The sequence below is a fragment of the Notolepis coatsorum genome, assembly GCF_963971535.1.
Source record: "Notolepis coatsorum genome assembly, chromosome: 12".
NCBI lineage: Eukaryota > Metazoa > Chordata > Actinopteri > Aulopiformes > Paralepididae > Notolepis > Notolepis coatsorum.
Window position 1 is genome coordinate 76,095,822 of NC_140176.1, and position 20,533 is coordinate 76,116,354.

The 20,533-nt window shown below is 44.7% G+C and overlaps 1 long non-coding RNA gene across 1 annotated transcript; it reads right to left on the reverse strand.

The window, feature by feature from the left end:
- Positions 1 to 5,847: 5,847 nt before the first annotated feature.
- LOC311238548 lies at positions 5,848 to 16,390 on the reverse strand. The gene is made up of 3 exons (XR_014620378.1): positions 16,292 to 16,390; positions 14,490 to 14,624; positions 5,848 to 5,942 (listed from the first exon to the last, which is right to left on the reverse strand). It is a non-coding gene; the product is annotated as an uncharacterized lncRNA (long non-coding RNA).
- Positions 16,391 to 20,533: the final 4,143 nt, after the last annotated feature.

The following is a 20,533-nucleotide window of genomic DNA, read 5'->3' on the forward strand; positions in this document are numbered from 1 at the left end:
GATGGGTAATTTTTTTGCATTTCATGGTTGTTGTTGTTGTTGTTGTTGTGGTATTTTTATTTCTTTGGTCCGAAATAATTTGATTATATATTTTTGGTATGTTTGTGTGGCCACGTGCAAACACTACATAACACCAATCAGCTATACCTACACACTCCTGCAACATACTATACATTCCATACATGACCCGACTCCTCCTTATACCTAAACCATTGTCATTCATACCCTAACCCTGTCAATCACACCTTAACCCTGTCAATCACACCTTAACCCTGTCAATCACAACTTAACCCTGTCAATCATAGCCTCACTCTGTCAATCATACCCTAACCCTGTCAATCATAGAATCACTCTGTCAATCATAGCCTCACCCTGTCAATCACACCTTAACCCTGTCAATCATACCCTAACCCTGTCAAGCACACCTTAACCCTGTCAATCATACCCTAACCCTGTCAAGCACACAACCCTGTCAATCATAGCCTCACCCTGTCAAATCACACCTTAAACCTGTCAATCACATCTCAACCCTGTCAATCACACCTTAACCCTGTCAATCATACCCTCACTCGGTCCATGAAAGCAATGGACTTTTTTTTTTGAAGTGCCATTTAAAGTGTCTCCTCGATCTCTTACAATGACATGCATGGATGTTTTGAAGAAAACTGTGAAGAATATATTTTGTTTTATCTCTAAAGAAATCCCTACTATACTCAACAAACTGGATTTAATTCCCCTACCAGGGGCAGAAAGCCTTGAACACACATGCTTTTATCTGCCTGTAATTGTACAACCACACACACACACACACTCCTGTACTCAAAATGTATTTGGTCTCCAATAATCTCATTTTAGATCTTACCAATAGGGTCCAGATGTGATCTAACTACATAAGTAATTGTCGCTGTTGGATGAAAACCACGTATCTCCAAAAGGTTAACTTTTCAGGAATTCAGAAAAGCAGCAGCCTCATTTTCAGACTGACATTTGTGTATTTATAAAGTTATACGTTGAGGTTTTCAATGTGAAAATAGCGATAAGTGGTTTTCAGCCAACGGCGACAAAATGTAGGCCTACTCTTCTCATCACCTTCATGCTATATTGACCTATATACAGTATATGGTTATGGACCATAACACGTAAGTAAGTATGGCCATTGGTTGGGTTTAGTATTTGTTTTTGGCATATACTATATGTTAATATATGTAAATTCTCTACAAACAGCAGACAGGAAGCACGCTATAGAGGGTATAGGTCTCTTTCTTTCTCTGTGTTATCATTTCACATGCACCAAATACCGGGGACCAGCCCACGAACGCCCGCGACGGAACGACACAGAATTTCCCCTGGGGTCCCTTTTCCACCCCCTCCCTGAGTGAGTCTGGTCGTCTCCAGACGCACCTTTCACTATCCCATCAACTGGCACTGAATATTCATGAGGACAAGGTTCGTTTGTTGTGACAACAAGCACGTCTTTGCGCGGACTAATACTCTTCTAGACTAGAGGAAAACTAGGCTACGCTGGCTGATTGACGCCATGTCTGATGTCCCGATTCGTTTGATTCTTGGTTAGATTTACTTACATCTGCAGTTCCGCGCTCGTCGGGCGAGAGGATTGTACATGTCATCACACCTGAGCACTGGTTTGTTTACCACGTCCCCTGACAGTGGTCTGTATATTTCCCTGAAACGGTTTAAGCTGTACTGCAGCAGCACACACCTTGAATATTTCCACCTAAATAAAAACACACTCCATCTTATGCTCTGCTGTCAGTTGATGAGACCCTCCAATCCACTGGCAGCTTTGTGTGTGTGTGTGTGTGTTTGATTGATTGAAAACTTTAATTAACAGATTGCAGAATGGGTACAGTAGCCTACAGTACAGCTCAATACACACAATTGTTAAGGGGATGCAGACCAGAGAAAGACCTTCGTCTTGTTTACATCAGGGTTCCCCATTTTCAATTCATAATGTATGTTAAATGTGCATGTTAAACTAGTGAATAGGGCTGGGTACTGAAATGCAATACTTTTATGGTATCGAATTGCTTCAATACTATGGAGTATCAGAAAAACGCTGCGGTATCAAAAGTCGGTATCGAATGACACTGTCGTACGATACCACATTTTTATCTTAACGAGTAGATAATCTAATCAGTGTGAGTGAGCCAATGAGCATGTTTGTTCCAAGATAACATTTATTCTGTTCAACCAAATTCCAAAATCATCCAAAATGTGACAAAGCCCCCGATTGGCTCAGCCAGCACACATGATGTACATGACTCAGCAAAGTAAGGGGGGGGGGGGGGGGGGGGGGCTATCGTTTTGGTAACCATATTGAATACCAGGTATCACTATTGGGACCCTACTAGTGAGAGAAGGCGGTTCCAGGATGTAGGTTGTCGTTTTATTACACCTTGAATAAGCAGAGTTGATGACAGAAACTGTTATAAACACCACCGACAACAACAACAACAACAACAAAGCTGATTGGCTATTGGTTTGACTCACTCCACACACCAGAAAAGAAGTACAGTACATCACTAATACACTCCCTGGGTTCTTATAAAACCCAATCCCATCCTTAAAAGTCAATGTTGTTTTCCCTGCAGGTCCAAATGAATAAACACCTAGACCCCACCATCCACATAGTGGTGAGAGTACAACATCACCTACATGAAAAAGGAAGTTATATTTCAATGCATTTTTATAATTGATGTTTATCTAATCGCATAAAGCTCATTAATGATCAAAAGCGAAAATCTTCATTTTTACTAATTTCACCTCCTTTATTGACCATTTTCACATGGCGGCCATTTTGCTCTTATGTCATACTCGGGTTGGGATTTCTTTCCACCCTGTTTGCAACAAGAAATCCCAACCTGAGCATGACATAAGAGAAAAATGGCCACAGTGTGAAAATGGTCAATTGGCCAATCAGTTAAAATACCATCGTTTGTGGGGAAAAACGTAAAGTATTGGTTTCTTTTGGTATTTTCAGAGAGAAACATTAAACCTGTGCATTCTGCCATCGATCCAACATCCATATGTTTGGGTTGAGTTGCGCACTTGTGGAAAGATTTTACTAATTTTGACAAAAATGGAAAAAGACAGTGTTTGTATATTATATTTGTAAGTGTATGGTTGTTTACATTATGCACTCAAAGAATGATGGGAAAATAAAATAATTTAAAGCGAATCTCTGGCACATTCTTGTTTATAACAGCAGGGTTTTGATTCGAGGTGAAAGGTCAAAATCCCTACAAGTTTGAGTACCTAGAACATTGGGAACATTATAAGAGCACAATCGTCTACTTCATTGGGTTCTCCCATGAGAAAATAGTTTGGGACACTCTGAATCCATACATTTATTTATTTATATAACAATACCATAACTGCGCCATAATTGTAAAATAACTTCGATAACTGTACAACACTAAATTCACCAGTCCCTGATGTAAAACTATGCAAAATATATTATAATATAATAAAATATTCATGACTCTGGAAACCCACAAGAGTATATTTAATTTTTTATATATATATTTTTTTTTTCTATTCTGTTTAATGTGTTGTTAACTCAATCACTTAAAACTGTGATCGTGTTTGACGAGCATGTTTTACGTCCGGTAAAACACAAAACTGTGATCGTTAGAAAAACATGTTTCAGGTTCGGTAAAATAGACAGAATATACCTTACCTTAGCCAGAAGGTATTCCAAAAAGAATAATTCCAAGTGATCACATCGCCATCACCAGTGTATATGTCTATACACGTTTCGATGGGAAATACGCTCCGGCAACGGAATTTCGAGGCGATTGCTGTAAAGCAGGGGGAGCCCTTAAAAAAAAAAAAACGTGAATCCAAACCAAGCTATTCCAGTTCAAAGGTAGGCGATACCGCCACCTGGTGATATTCGATCGGCATTGCAATTCCAACGTGGGCAAACTAGCCAGGGAGAGCTAGAATGATCCGGATGATGATTTAGAACGGGGGATCAGAGGGAAAAGATCAAAGGATCTAAAAACATATTATTACGTGTTTGGCGCTCAAGAGTTGGCGAGGAAACACGTAATATTACGTGTTTGGCGCTGAATGAGTTCATATGGATCTTCTTGCATAGTGTTTGAGGTGTGGTATTATTATAGTGTTTGTTTATTTATTTAATAGTTTGTTTATATGATTCAGAAGTCTAGAATACAAGATCAAAATCCTAGAATTCTCTCCATAATGTAACTGTCTGAGACACATCTGGTCCTAAGGGGAGTTTAGCCAATCAGCGTATCTTCACTTTCTCCTGCTGTGAAGGCAGAGGGATCCCAGGCAGCATGGTGTTAGTGTATCATCGGAGGATAACATAAAGACGAATGACTCGGTAGTTTAAAAAAAATAAAACATCAGGCTTACATGTTAATACAAAGCTCTGGTCTAAAAATGGTCTGAAGGACTGTGCATTTTGTAGACATGTGATGCAAGAGACAGGCGTCCTTGTAATGGAAGACAATAAACTGGAAAATAGTGACACCTGCTGGACAAACGTTTTGCAGTGCAAAGAGCAAGTCGAACACCTAAATAGGCCCAACATTATCAAAGAACCTCAAGCGGTTCAACTCAAAATAACCTATTTAACCTGCAAGGTCTCTTGGAGAACCTCTTGATTTGGACAGATCCTGTAAGGAACCTCTACATATAAAATAACGTTATTACTACATGCCCCTCCTTGGTTCACAACTGAATGTCGTACCTTCTCTTGGGCGAAACCGACCAAAAGGACAACAGCATACTGACCAGAGTGACAATGTTTGAAGGAACACACAAATATTATGGGAAATGTGCTTACCGTCTTCTCCAGAGTCAAGAAGATATTATACCAGATTCCTTTCTGTGTGTTCAGTAGTAAGTTATCCGGCTGCAAGCTAGCCTAATTTAGCACAAATTAATGGAAGCGAATACGAACCACTAACCTAGCTTAAAACTCCGGGTGAGGTGTTTTTGGCCAACAGCTAGGCTAGTGGTCCATATCCTCCACTCCCATTAATTTGTGCTAGGCTAGGCTAGTTTGCAGCTGGATAGCTCATTCATTCATAGGTTAGACCCATTTGTGACATTACACATGTATGCAACTATGATTTCAGGGAAGTACAGAGAAGCGCTCGCTTTCCAGGGGAAGAATATAAAAAATATGAAAAGGTGCTCTGGTGACAAGTTCTGCACAAATAACAGTCTGTATAGTCAAAGGTATGTCTCCAAGAGGAGTTAACCATAAAAAAAAAAAAAAAAAAAAAATGTTTTTGAGCGGAGGGGATATTTAATGAGTTAGACATCCGTTTCTCAAATAACAAGAAAGCACGATTTACTAAATGTGTGGATATCTTACCTATCTCAACCTAGTGCTACACTTTCCTGCACTAGTCAAGAACAGGCTGGTCCAAGGAGATCCAGCCACTTTCTATGTATAGACAGTTCTAACTGCAAAAGAAAATGCAATACTGTAAAGTTCTGTTATTGTTTGACTGGTAAAAACATGTTCACTTGCCTGTCCAAATAAAATACATTCGACACTTTTACCATTTAAATGTTTATTTACATTAAATGTAAAAGAAAACAATATATACATTATATATACAAACTGTAAACAGTGAGGCAGAAGAGACAAGCAGCTACGTACTGTAGTGTATGAACAGGTCACTAACGGAGATTCTTGTCATTAAGCTATTGCAGCTTAAAAGTTAAACAAATTCAAATGCGTATAGGCAACAAGCCTAAGATTGCTTGAAAATAACAACTATAATTAACAACAAAAGTATACTGCAGCCTCAAAAAAAATTGCATCTATTAATGACCAAATAAATATATTGGAGAGGTGCCTACACTGAAGTAGCTAAGGTACACGGTGAAGTGGACTCAACCCCATGCAGGTCTTCCATAGTAACATACACCACCTAGAGAAAGCCAGAAAGGAGTAAAAAATTTAACAGGCATGAAATAATAACTACATTACAACTGTATGTCTTCATAAGCAAAGAAGAACAATATGAACGTTAACTCGGGTAGATAAAACACATGTAACTGTAACTGAGGGGTACAATTCCCTGACTGTATTGATAAGTATGGTATCATTAAACCACTACCGCTTTATGTACTTTAATTACTGGCCATACAGTACACGATATCTAAGTATGATGAACACTTTCCCACATATGAAATCAGGTCCACACAAAGGTAATAGTCAAATATTTAATATATAGCAAAAGGTACATATAATAGTTACTTATTACATTTATGATTTGAATTGAATGCTCTTGTAAGGCAAATGAGTATTCGTAGGCAAATCAACACTGAATGTCCAATCTCTGGTTACACAGGAAGCAAGTATACAACCTGGCTTTTAGGGAATTATAGCGATGGTCACTTAATGATTATAGCTGGATAATATACTGAAGGGGTCCCGCCGGTTGTAAGCCAGTAGGGGGGGTAGGAGAGCCGTCGGCTGTATCCCGTCTGGTCAACGATTTCTAGGGAGAGTCCAGGTACAGAACACAGTGCCCGTAGAACCTTGATCCGCAGATGAATACACTTGGGCTCTCTTGTAGACGATAGCTGTAGCTGTAGCTTTAGGTCCACAACGAAGAAGAAGCGAGGCGACCTCAGTCTGGTCTGAGCGCCGTCTCACCTTGGCTCCTCTCTGGGTAAATCCAACACTCACCGGTGTTGGCGATTATCCGCTCCACAAATCAAAGCACCAAAGCAAATAGATATTCCATGCCGTATAGGGCTCAGCAGTCGTCGGGGTAGGTAATCCAATGTGCAGGTCCACTCGTCCTCGCCTAGAACTCCTCGGATGAAAGCACCACGCGTGGTCTGCCCAACCTGGTTAAGACTCTAGATAACGCGAGGAAACGATGGGGGTGCTGCTCACTTTAGAACTCTAACCGAACGATGCACCATACATAAGACTATTATTACTTAATAGAAATACGGTGCCAAACTCTGGCAATTCAGCTATTAATTCGCACGAGGTCTCACTGCTATTCTAAGGCCAAACAGGCCGTACTACACCGCACGCGGTATCGTGGGGTGAGGCTTCACGTCTTGTTACTTAGTTGGGTAGAAGGGTAAAGGACTAAGAGGAATTCTACATTTCTTGCGCCATATTTATATGCACAGTGGACAAGTAGTGCCGCTCTGCTTTCGGTAGCCGTATTCCTGCGCGGAGCTGAGGCTAGTAAGGGCATGTCTCGTCGGTACCTTTGAACTTGAACGCCAGGGGCTTGTCCCTGGCGCCTGGTCCTTTTGTCCAATAAGAGAATGAACTATTATGGGCTGTAGTAGAATAAAGGGATATTCCGTGTATATGTACAAGGAATATACAAGGGATATCAAACGATATACAAATACTATTAAATATATATCCATAAATAAATATATATATTCGGTTCAATCTGATCCTTCACAACAGCCGCCCCCTAATTAGTCCCACCTAATTATCTGAGCAGAGACAGATTAACCGCACTGTCCACTACTCAATGTCCGCTGTAAGGGTCAGTCAACTCACAAAGTCATAGGGTCATGGTCGTCATCAATAGTATCAGGGAGCCTTGGCAGTTCTATTAGCCTCGCCACGGGTCGGGTGTAAATCCGTCCTTGGACGAGCACTTCAGCTGCTCGGACCTTTCCATCGGCACCGGTGATCACTTTGCTTACGCGGCCAGCCGGCCACATAGCTCTGGGTAGTGACTGGTCGATGATCATGACGACTGTTCCTTCTGTCAAATTGTCTCTCTCTTTTACCCACTTCTGGCGGGTCTGTAGAGACGGTAGGTAGTGGAGTAGGAAGCTGTTCCAAAACTTGTCAGCCAGTACTTGACTGTACCTCCACATTCTTCGGCCGTTCGCTTCTTCAGGCCTGTACATTGTCTGTGGTAGCGCGGGGTCCAGCCGCACCATCAAGAGTGTGTTGGGGGTGACTGGGTCGACATCTGCTACATCACTTGAGACGTAACCGAGGGGCTTTGAGTTCAATACTCCCTCGATCTCCGTGAGGACTGTCATTAGGACTTCTTCCGCCACAGTCTGGGCCCCAAGCACGGCGTACAGGGCTGTCTTTATGGAACGTACTTCTCGTTCCCAGGTTCCACCGAAGTGAGGTGCGTTCGGGGGATTAAACTGGAAGTCAATCTGGGATGGAGCGAGGTGGGTCTTAAGTTCTGGGCCCATAGCTTGGAAGCTCTCTCTCAGCTCTCTTTCTCCGCCTTTGAAGTTTGTCCCGTGATCAGACAACAATGTAGACGGTTTTCCTTTCCGTGATGTGAATCTTCGGAAGGCCATAAGGAATGAGTCTGTGCTCATGGTTGGAAGGAGTTCGATATGTATCGCTCTGGTGGTCATGCATTTGAATACAATACCCCACCGCTTCTCGGTTCCTCTTCCTCTCTTTATATACAGCGGGCCAAAACAGTCCATACCGGTGGAGTGGAAGGGCTTGTCGCCGAGTCGGAGGCGACAGGGAGGTAGGTCAGCCATCCGGGGTATACTGGGCTGCGCGCGCCACTTACGGCAGTCTAGACAGGTTCGCTGGAAGCGCCGCACTGCTTCTCTCCCTTGCAGTATCCAATAACGACGTCTGATCTCCGCGAAGACTCTCTCTGCCCCTGCGTGGTGCACATCCTCGTCGTATTTCTTTATGATCAGCTCTGTGACCTTGTGTCGGCTGTTCAAGACTATCGGGTACTTAACGTCATCCGGTAAGTCTGGGGCTCTCCGCAGACGACCACCCACTCTGATGAGATTATGGGCGTCGCTCTCGGGGGCCAGGTGAAGCAGTCTGCTGTCTGATGGGACGGGCTTTGCTCCCTGTAGACAGGCTAGCTCATCGGGGAACGAGTCTCTCTGGGCTCGTTGTAGTAGAAGGAGTTCTGCTTCTTCGTAGTCAGCTGCTGAAATGTCAGTTGTGGGCTGAACCTCTGGGTGGTGCCACAGAAATGTCTTTAGCTGCGCACTCTCTAGGGTGAGGCAATCGTCTAGAACCGGGTCTGTGGGGGCGAGTGTGTGTGTCAACCCACAGAACATAGGTTTCTTGTTCTCTGCCTCCTCTTTGCTCGCCTCCCGTGGGGTGGGTGTAGGCCACTCTTCTTCGGGGAGCTTGAGGAACTCTGGCCCGTCACTGTAGAGGTTGGGACGGGTGAGGTCATCCAGGGACATTCCCCGGGTGATGACGTCAGCTGGGTTGTGTTTGGTGTCCACATACCGCCAGCTGGTTACTTCTGTTAACTCTTGAATCTCGGTGACTCTGACTCCCACGAAGACCTTGTATCTGCACGAATCAGACCGGATCCATGTGAGTACGGTCGTGGAGTCTGACCACAAGATTGTTCTTTGCACCGGGATGGTGAGTTCACGTTGGATTAACGTGGCGAGCTGCGCTCCTGCTAGGGCTGCGCAGAGCTCTAGGCGCGGGATAGATTGTTGCTTGCGTGGGGCTATTCTTGAGCGAGCCAGGATGAAAGCAGTATGTATTTCTCCTCCCTCCTCTCGGGCACGCAAGTAAGCCACCGAACCGTAGGCTACTTCGGAGGCGTCGCTGAATACGTGCAGGTCGATCTTGCATGTCTCTGGCCTCACTGTGGGTGGGAAGTAGCTGCGGCGTACATTAACACCTGGGAGTGAGCGGAGTTCCGTCTCCCACTCTCTCCATGTGGATGCAAGGTGTTCGGGTATGGGATCGTCCCAGCCCTGGTCTTTGTCCCATAGCGCTCTTACAATCATCTTTGCCCTGGTGGTGTAAGGTAGAATACATCCCAACGGGTCATATTGTCTGGCGAGTGTTCTGTATACACTCCGTCTGGTGGTCGGTATTGCCGTCGACCTTCCCTGCTCCTTGATCAGGGGTTTGTGTCTATAATGGAGCGAGTCTGTTTTGAAGCGCCAGACTAGTCCTAGTGTCATTTCTTGGGCTTCTCCTGGGATGGTCGCCATCCAGGTATCGCTGCTCGCGGCCTTGTCCTCGGGGGAGAGGCTGCGCAATACTGGGGGGTCGCTGCTGGCCCGCTGCCGGAGATCAAAGCCGTCTTTGATCAGGGAGGCGCGGAGCAGCGCACGACGTCGCCAGTAAATTTTCTTTATGTGTCCCGCTGTGATTAATTTGTTAATCTCAGCGCGGTACACAGCTTCTTGAGCGGGGTCTTTGGCTAGGCGCCGCTCTGTGTTCAATAGATACCGCTCCGTCGCCTCTTTTGTAGCGCGAAAGGTGGGCATTCCCTCTCGCCTCAGGAGTGGAGTTGCGTATCTCATCACTCCGTTGACGTTGACTCTCTTTGTCCCGTGCTCGAGGAGGGCTATAGCGTAGATATCTTCCTTAGAACGAATGTCTTTCTTTTCGTTCTTAAAGGGCATTGTCTCTAGCGTCCATAGCCTCTCGACATGCTGCAGGAGTGTGGTGTCTCCTTCTGTCGCTCTGGAGTGGAGGCAGCTAGTGGCTGCTGTTCGGTTAAGAGACTTGGCGAGGGGGCCTTGTAATGTCCATCCTAGGCGGGTCTCGACTGCTGCAGGGCAACCTCTGGGTCCTGTATGGACCCGGTCTATCGGGACTATGAGGTCTGCATGGTCGGAGCCTATCAGCAGGGTCGGGGTGGCACCGTCTATGAGCGGTATAGGTAGTTGACGCAGGTGCACATATTTCTCCATCAGCTTGGCGATGGGGTAGGTGTACTGCGATAGTCCTATTTCTTGGCTGGTGAAAGCATTAGTAATCCTGTACCGTCTCTCTGGCTGCCCGCTTGCTGCGATAGTGAAGGAGACATTCTCGCCCTTTATCGTCTTTAGATCTCTTCTTATTGTCCGAATCGTCATCTGGTTCTCGCTCCCCCGCAGCCCCAGCTGGGCCGCAGCGGACGCGAGGAGGAGGGTCTTCTCTGACCCGTCGTCAAGGACGGCGTAAGTGTCCATGACCTTATCTTGGTAACTCAGTGTTACACGGACCACCTTTAAGAGCACTTGGGCGCCGCTGCTGCTAGCGGGGTCAATGTACATAACACTTGCCTTTGTGCTGTTGGATGGTGCAGGCTTTCTTTTGTTACTGTCGTGTAGGACATCCAGATGGGCTCCGTCACACCAACTACACCTCTTCTTTAGGCGGCACTCGGCTGCCATGTGACTGCGCGCACATCGGTAACAGCGCCTGTTGGACTTTATCCAGTGACTTACTTCTTCAGCGGTCATCTTCTTGAACTGGTCACATTGTGACAACCAGTGTTCCTTCTCGCAGTACGGGCACACCATCTTCCACTTCTCTTTCGTCGAGGGGGTACTGTGGTTCTTGCTGCTCGGTAATGATTCTGATTGGTGCATGACAGTCACCGATGGTCGGCCATCGTTTACTCTCCTAGGTCCCTCTCTGGAGCTTGGCGTGCTCCGCACGAACGTATCCAGCCGTAGGCTGCTGACTTCTCTCGCCAGGAAGTCGGCTAAATCTAGGAGGGATGGCTCGGGACCGTTAGGATCACGGTGGTCTCTTTGCCGCCTGAAGCGCTCCTGTCGGGCGGGCGGCAGCTTCTCTAAAATCCTCTCGACGTTCGAGTTTGCGTATAGTTCGTGCATACCCTTTTCACGTTGCGCCCCCAGCATCCCTACCAGGGATTGTACTTTTATAGACAGGTCGTCTAGTGAGCGATTGTCTGTTGCTGGGGGTAGGCGGTCAATATGCCTTATCTCCTGTATTACGTAATCCCATATACGTCCATATCTCTGGTCCAGCGCTGCTAGAGCCGCGGTGTATGGGGTCGTAGAGGTGGCATAGGCCAGCGCTATGTTGTGCGCTCGGGGCACTTTCAGGTGCTTCAATAATATTGCATACTTGTGGCGTTCATCAGCGACATCCACCATCATTGTCTCTAAGCACATCCGGAGCTCCGTGTACTGTGCTCGATTCTCATGGGTGAAGTCTGGAAACGTCGGTGTGCCAATGTATGACGCCATGGATGGCTGGCACATCGGTGAGCATTGGAAGAGAGGCCTCCTGGGCGAGTCTCTTCTTACGCCTCTCGGTGGGCTGGTACTGGCAGGGTACCATGGCCCGCTGGTCCAGGTGCTATTCCTCGGGACTGGTCGTGCGTCATGCTCACCCGTGAGTCGAGTCGGGGGTCTGTAGCGCAGAGCCGCGGGGGTATAGCCTGGGCTGTACTGGCCCTCCTGGTCCTGTGGAGTAATGTGCTGCTGTCGGGCTTGACTCTCCTCTTCTCCCTCTTCTTCTTCTGCCAGGTCACCTAAATCCTGTAGTCGTCTATTTAGCCTCTCCGGTGTCCGCTGTTCCTTCCTTGTAGCTGGGTCTCACTTGGACCGGTCGGGGAATGAGTTCGGAGGGGGGTGTAGACTCTCTCTGGTGGTCGAGTTCAAGGTCGCCTGCTCGGTTAGGGGAGGGTGCCCTTGACGTGTGTCTTGACGAGGCTCTGGAACCCCTTGTGGAGGGAGGGGGTGTTGCCCTGGTGATCAGCTGCTCCATTAGCTGCGCTTGTAGTCTGTCGCGCTCGGCTTCGCGCTTGGTGAGATCTGCTTCTCTTTGGGCGGGGGGTAAAGTCGTGTCAGTTCCCTCCTGGTCCCCACCGTGAGCTTGGTCAGTTACATTAGAACCCACTAGGGCCTCTGTGGTCGGGGTATCCTGGTTGATAGGGTCGGACATAATTTTACTTTCTACTTTTACTGCGTTTACTGTTTGTAGAAGGCTAGGTAGTTTACTGACAGCGTAATCCTCTAAGTACTGAGGTGGCTGTCGTCTACGTTGCGGGCGTTCTACTTTAGGAGGACCGTTTCGTGGAGTGTTCATCATAGGCCATTTCAATATTAATACCACTATATTAATATTACACTGATTACCCTCCGGCTCGAAGGACCAATTGTAACTGAGGGGTACAATTCCCTGACTGTATTGATAAGTATGGTATCATTAAACCACTACCGCTTTATGTACTTTAATTACTGGCCATACAGTACACGATATCTAAGTATGATGAACACTTTCCCACATATGAAATCAGGTCCACACAAAGGTAATAGTCAAATATTTAATATATAGCAAAAGGTACATATAATAGTTACTTATTACATTTATGATTTGAATTGAATGCTCTTGTAAGGCAAATGAGTATTCGTAGGCAAATCAACACTGAATGTCCAATCTCTGGTTACACAGGAAGCAAGTATACAACCTGGCTTTTAGGGAATTATAGCGATGGTCACTTAATGATTATAGCTGGATAATATACTGAAGGGGTCCCGCCGGTTGTAAGCCAGTAGGGGGGGTAGGAGAGCCGTCGGCTGTATCCCGTCTGGTCAACGATTTCTAGGGAGAGTCCAGGTACAGAACACAGTGCCCGTAGAACCTTGATCCGCAGATGAATACACTTGGGCTCTCTTGTAGACGATAGCTGTAGCTGTAGCTTTAGGTCCACAACGAAGAAGAAGCGAGGCGACCTCAGTCTGGTCTGAGCGCCGTCTCACCTTGGCTCCTCTCTGGGTAAATCCAACACTCACCGGTGTTGGCGATTATCCGCTCCACAAATCAAAGCACCAAAGCAAATAGATATTCCATGCCGTATAGGGCTCAGCAGTCGTCGGGGTAGGTAATCCAATGTGCAGGTCCACTCGTCCTCGCCTAGAACTCCTCGGATGAAAGCACCACGCGTGGTCTGCCCAACCTGGTTAAGACTCTAGATAACGCGAGGAAACGATGGGGGTGCTGCTCACTTTAGAACTCTAACCGAACGATGCACCATACATAATAGACTATTATTACTTAATAGAAATACGGTGCCAAACTCTGGCAATTCAGCTATTAATTCGCACGAGGTCTCACTGCTATTCTAAGGCCAAACAGGCCGTACTACACCGCACGCGGTATCGTGGGGTGAGGCTTCACGTCTTGTTATTTAGTTGGGTAGAAGGGTAAAGGACTAAGAGGAATTCTACATTTCTTGCGCCATATTTATATGCACAGTGGACAAGTAGTGCCGCTCTGCTTTCGGTAGCCGTATTCCTGCGCGGAGCTGAGGCTAGTAAGGGCATGTCTCGTCGGTACCTTTGAACTTGAACGCCAGGGGCGTAGGTATAGGCACTCAAGAGTGCTGATCCAGGATCCAATTGGTGATCGGTACCCTTTTACCATGTTATTATGAAGCCCAGAACTGATTGTAAATCAATATTCCCACACAGGAATCCGATTTAGCCTTTATTTTGACATTGGGAGGGTTACGCTGATGCACCCAGACCTTTCTATTCATAGTATTCGATTGCAGACTGTGGCCAATGAGCTGCGCCATATTGGTAGGCAGAGAAACATCAGGAGCATACTATGAAGACACTTTGTTATAGCACTATGCCATCACTAAAGAGACACGTCTGGCTGAAGCTGTTGTGCTAGATTCGGTAGATTAAACCGGTGACCCTCGATATACAGCATAAGGAATCTAGGGAGTGATGAACTTTGACCCAACGCTGACCTGTTCATGGCAGGGGTCAGGGTAGTTACAGATGTCATCTGGGAAGACGGAGCGTACCAACAGCTTCACCTTGCCGGGGTAGACGTAGGTGGGCGGGTCCAGCATCTCCTCCCCCACACCAACCATGTGAGATATCTGGAAAGTTAAAGGTAAGGGATAGGGGGGTGGGGGTGGACCCATCTCAAACCCCACCCTCTTTTTTTGATCCTCCAATCACAGCTGTTGCTTCCCTCGGACAAACCCAAAAAAAGGGCAGGGTTTGAGATAGGTCGTTCTTCGCATGCGTGTGCATCGGCATGCCCCCCCAACTTGACCACTCGGGTATCATAGAGAAATCTTGACTTTCCCAGCTTGTAATTGTGACTTTGTTGGATCAGTGGTTCTCAAAGTGGGGTCCGGGGGTCCTTGAGGGGTTTACAGGGGGTCTAGTTTAATTTCACTAAAATTGTTTTCACAATAAGTCAGTCCAATGAGAGAATGCACACCATTTCCACAACTACAATAAATGTGTTCCAGATAGGGGTGCCTGGAACAAAGTCTTCCCTGACCTATTATGTCTCTTTGGGTCCTTGACGTGGAAAAGTTTGAGAACTGATGTAGAAGACCGATAAGATTTGTGGAAATGTCATTACTCAGTTCAAGCCACCATTTTTATTAGGGATGTCCCGATCCGAAATTTCTCTTTTATTCAACAAACATGACCATGTTCACGTCTTAAACTCATACTGAGGCCTTAGTTTTGGTTTTAAATTACATATCATCATTAATTTATTTATTGTCGCACAGAGCAGAAGAATTTGCCAAAACAAACGCATTTTTGATTTACACCGTCGCACGACAGTGGCGTATGCCGAAAATAGCAGACCTCACAACACGTCGCTCCCACAACACCGGCAGGTCCACCTGATGACTAGGAGCAGCTAGACAAAATGTCAGAAGTTTGGGAGCATTTAAAAATTGAAACCGAAGCCAGTCCAATAGCCAGTAGCAATGTTTGCAAGGCGGACGTTCCGCGTGGAGGAAAGAACAGAGCTGCGTTCAACACGACCAATCTAATACGTCACGACCACGTTATGTTGACTAGAGCGAGCAAAGGAATGGGGTACTCGGCGGCTGGTGCTTTGCCAAACAGCTGTATTGATTGCAATGCCTCACTTGAATGAAGTTAACGTTCACTTGGATAACGTCAACATTGAGGATTATTGTCTGCGTTTCAGACAAAAATGGAGCAAATCATTACGCAAGTCGAACACTGAATGTGCAATATTTCTCGTATGAAGCACATTCTCAGGGGCTCAGCCTCAGGGTGAATGTAATGTGAGACGCCGCACTCGACTATTGAGGCAACAGAGGGGCTTGTCTCGCTTCGCCAGTTTCTGACAAATGCATCAAATTGGTTACTTATGTGAAAGATCGGATCGGGAAAGATCGGTATCGGCAGATACTCAAAATCACATGATCGGGAGCAAAAAAATGTGATCGGGACATCCCACATTTTTATAGATCCAATCATTTCAAATGAGCACAATAGGTGGGCTATACCACCTATGGTGGAGGAACAGTAGAGCAAAATAAGTCTTACAATGTTGACATGATTTCATTGTTGAATTTCATTATGAATTGAAAATGGGGGACCCTGATGTCAAGTGGTCTGCATCCCCTTAACAATTGTGTGTATTGAGCCGTACTGTATCGTACCCATTCAGCTGTTAATAAAGTTCTCATTCATTCATTGTTAGTCAAGTGTCATAGATTTTCTTTCCATATTGCTCAGTACTACCTGCAAGCAATATCTGACTGACCAGTTTCCTCTGTATGAGTCTGTAGACCTTCTTCCTACGCGCTCGGTCCCTCTTCAGGCGCTTAGCGGCGTGGAGCAGTGGTGCTATCCAAACAGGCAAGCTAAGAAAGATGACAAAAACTAGTAGATATTAAATATGATGACTTCACGTTTACGGAGAGCACCGCTCTCGTAAAAGGTTCAGAAAAATGCCAGTATTGTTAAAGGTGCTATAGATAACATTTTTATGTGGAGTAATCTTTTTGTTTTTTAAAGGATACATCCACAGCACTTTTAGAAAGGTGTGAAATCTCTTAACCACCAAATCCTGCATGGACTATAACGTATTATGCCAGATATGGTAGAGACCCTCACCTGCAACCGTTTACTATAGTATATATATTCAGATTTCATTTTATTTTTATATTCAGATCTTATTGGCAATATTTATTTATTTATTTATTCCATTACCCTGCACATACCAGGCTGTACCTCCCCTCCCTCATGCTGCTATGACGTCCAAATTTCCCCAAGGGGATCAATAAAGGAATAACTTATATTGCTCCCCCCCCCCCCCCCCCCCAAAAGAATATTGATTAACTCATTCTGCACCAGCCACGTATTATTACGTGTTTGCTCGCCAACCGTTGAGCGCCAAACACATACTATTACGTTTTTAGATCGTTTTTAATATTCTATACACTCTCACGGACCTCAGTGTTATCATTGGAACTCATTCGGAGTCCTCGAGAGTGCAATGCTGGCTGTATCCTGCTAGGTGGCAGTATTGCCTACCCTTTGAAACCTTATTTCACACTGTGTGTTACATTTTATATGGTCCGGGTGGAGAATTTGGACCCCGGCAAGTGAAACGCTTCATTCGAGCAACTTGGAACGCGTCCAGCACACTTGATGCATATTTTGTGCCATTTCATGTCAGGGACCCGATGGACATCAATACTGGAAATCGCGATCAGACAATTGGAATATTAATTTTGGAATAACTCCTAGCAAATGTAAGGACTATATGACATCAAGCCTACTTTGATCCAACAATGATTTCACATCAATCGCAACGATCAACGTATGTAGTATTCAAAACATATGCCGTTGCTGATGATCAGAGCATCACAACCCCCCCCCCCTTTGATGCCTTCATGATGAAACATAATACCTATTATATACCTTTGATTTGAAAATAATATCGTGTCCAGGCGAGCAACGCGAACGACATGCTGGTGCTCTAGTGTGACATCTAGTGGCTGAATGTTATCTTTAGCACCTTTAAGTTGTCAAGGAAAATCATCTATTGTAGGTTGATGAGCAGAACATGTATACAATAAAACAATAATGATATAATAATTATACTAATTTATATCGTATATTTATATCACCAGGGACATCATTTGCAGTTGAAAAAGGTAATAAATCGCAATATATTGTGATATTATATCGTACCGCAGGGCCTCTGGTGATTGTCACACCTACAACAGTTCAGAAGATTAATGCATCCAAGACAAGACGTTCTTGAGCCTACCTCAATGACTGGCAGAGATCAACATAAGTATCCATGAAGGAGGTTGGTGGAAGGTCAACGGGAGGGTCAACAAAGCTAAAAATAAAAAAAATAAAACACAGATCATTCACAAATAGTAGCTGAACAAGACGGGTCCAATGTGTGTACAATTTTAGTAGCCACTCAAGTTGTGAGTATAGGGATGTCCCGATAGCACCAAGTACTAGTACTTACATTTGAGTACTTGCTGATCGCGAGTACCGATATGAGTACTTAATACCATTACAGTTCTAACAATGACTGAAAACATGTTTTATTTTCATCAGATGTTCCTCACTTTCAGACTAACAAATTAAATATACAACATGACGCTGTTGTTGACAGTTTAAGTTAAAATAATATAAATGTAATAAAATACTTAAATAATTACTCTACATAAAATTTGAGTTAATTTATCTATAGCACCTTTACTATTCAATTCTGTGTTTTCCTGAACAATTATGGCACAGAGTAGTCTGAGTAGTTTTATGACTATGAGTAGTACATGAGCACAGTATCGGATCCGACACTGGTATCGGTACATCCATAGTTGTGGGAATGCAGAACATCTTCCAACTGCTTTGGAATTCAACAAAACAGCACCTGCAACAAAAACACAACATTACCTGTTGGCTTTATGGATAGAACTGGTAGAACCTGGTGGATCTCCTGCTGTTCTGCTGTCGTCGGCCACACGGTCACCCATTGACAGATTCATCTATATCACAAAATAATTGTCAATTCTTCTTTCCTTACTTTTCACAGAACTTTCAGTCAAGAATTAACCTTGGTTCCAAAATGAGATATCCACCATTTCTGTTGGCATTAAAGTGGAAAAGTTTTATGTAATAGTATTGAAATTGCGTAACACTTTACTTTAGGAAGCACAAATGATAATTATATTTTTTATGATCTCTTTCTCATAAACAGTACTGTATATTTGTATATCTTGTATGTCATAAATGTCAGGATGTAACAGTACTGCAGTGTTTCCCATGAATTACCTAGTCTGTGGCGGATGGCTCAAATGTATGCTCTCAGTGGTTCCCAAACTTCTCCTCCAGGCACCTCAGCTGTTCCATGTATTAAATTCCACCACCAGGCACCAGCACACCTGATTCAACTAATAAAGGGCTTGTTAAGTTGAATCAGGTGTGCTGGTGGTGGAATTGAACAAATACAGGATTGGGAGTCTAGTCGATTTTGTGTTTTGAGCACAAAATTCATCATAGATCTAGCCTCTTTATTTTGCTCTCAAAGTGCACCAGATTGATGCATTTAACTTTAAAATGTACCAAAAAAATATATATTCAGGGGGAGCATGCCTCCGGACCCCCCTAGAGGGTCCGAGGTTCGCCCACCACAGTTTCACTAAATCCTGTTGGAAACACTAAGTACTGTATATCTGTATGTCATACATGTCTTGATAAATTGCAAATGGGGGACCCTGATGTAAACAAGACGAAAGTATTTTTCTGGTCTGCACCCTCCAGTGGACTGGAGGGTGAGTTTGTATTGAGCCATACTGTATTGTACCCATTCTGCAATCTGTTAATAAAGTTTTCAATCAATCAATCAATCAATCAATCAATCAATTAAGTACCAAAGACCAAATGGGGAATTTAATAAAACGCAGGGGGAAAAATATTTATATATTTTTTAATCCTCTCTTTCTCCGATGTTTCTCTGTTTTCTCGCCGTCCCAATTTAGTCGTTGTGCCAATTCCCCCCCTCCCCTACCACGTCTATACTTTTACCAACCGATTTCCAGTTCTGCGTTCGCGTTCTGCGATCTTATTGGCCACTGACGTTTCTGGTCATGTGACATGTGCGCCAATCGCGTGACGCCTGTTTCTGCGCCTATTTCCGCCTCGAACAGCCTGCAAACTACCTAACGCCTAGTTTATCACTGGTTAAGCTTAGGCGACTCTTTCAAAGTTGGTTAAGGTTAGAGTTTGGAATCAGGGCTGGTGTTCTATCGCCCTGCTCTAAGACAAACTCTAACCTTAACCAACTTCGAAAGAGTGCCTAAGCTTAACACTTTCGCGGCCACTGGGATGAGTTTAATTAATCTCAAGAGGACCGGGGAATGTAAACAGACGTGGGGCTGTTTGTAGAGCTAAATCTATACTTTATACTTTATAGTATTGCTATCTGTCCATTCTCATTGTGAATTGAGACCATAAACCGTCCCTTCAAAATGGCTTAAAGAAAAAAAAATTCATCAATACGTTCTCATTTTATAGCGCCGTGAATATAAGCTTTATACCGGATTTGGTCTAGTATATTTCCTGGAAGCCGAGATACAGGGCTAATAGCTAATAATAACGTTAAATCCAATGGCATTTCGGTTATAGATACGCTCCAGTTAAAACTCAAACTGCATATGATCGGCACGATCCTCATGCATGTATGCATGAAAGGGGGGGGGGGGGGGGGGCGGGGGACGTCGTTTCGTTTCTGATTATTGATTAGCAATAACCGCGTTAGCCTCATTAGCCTCATAGGCCGAACGCCTGGATGGCTATCAAAACAAGGTGGGCGGATACAACCGATCGGGATGTACTTTACGTGAAAAAGATCTTACCGTGGTCCGGTGGGACCCCCCGAGCATTTCCCCGTTATCGATCGCCATCTGGTAGATCGATATGTCCATTGGCTGATGATAAATCCCCTTATTGCATGGTGAAATCTGCGATGTAAAACGTA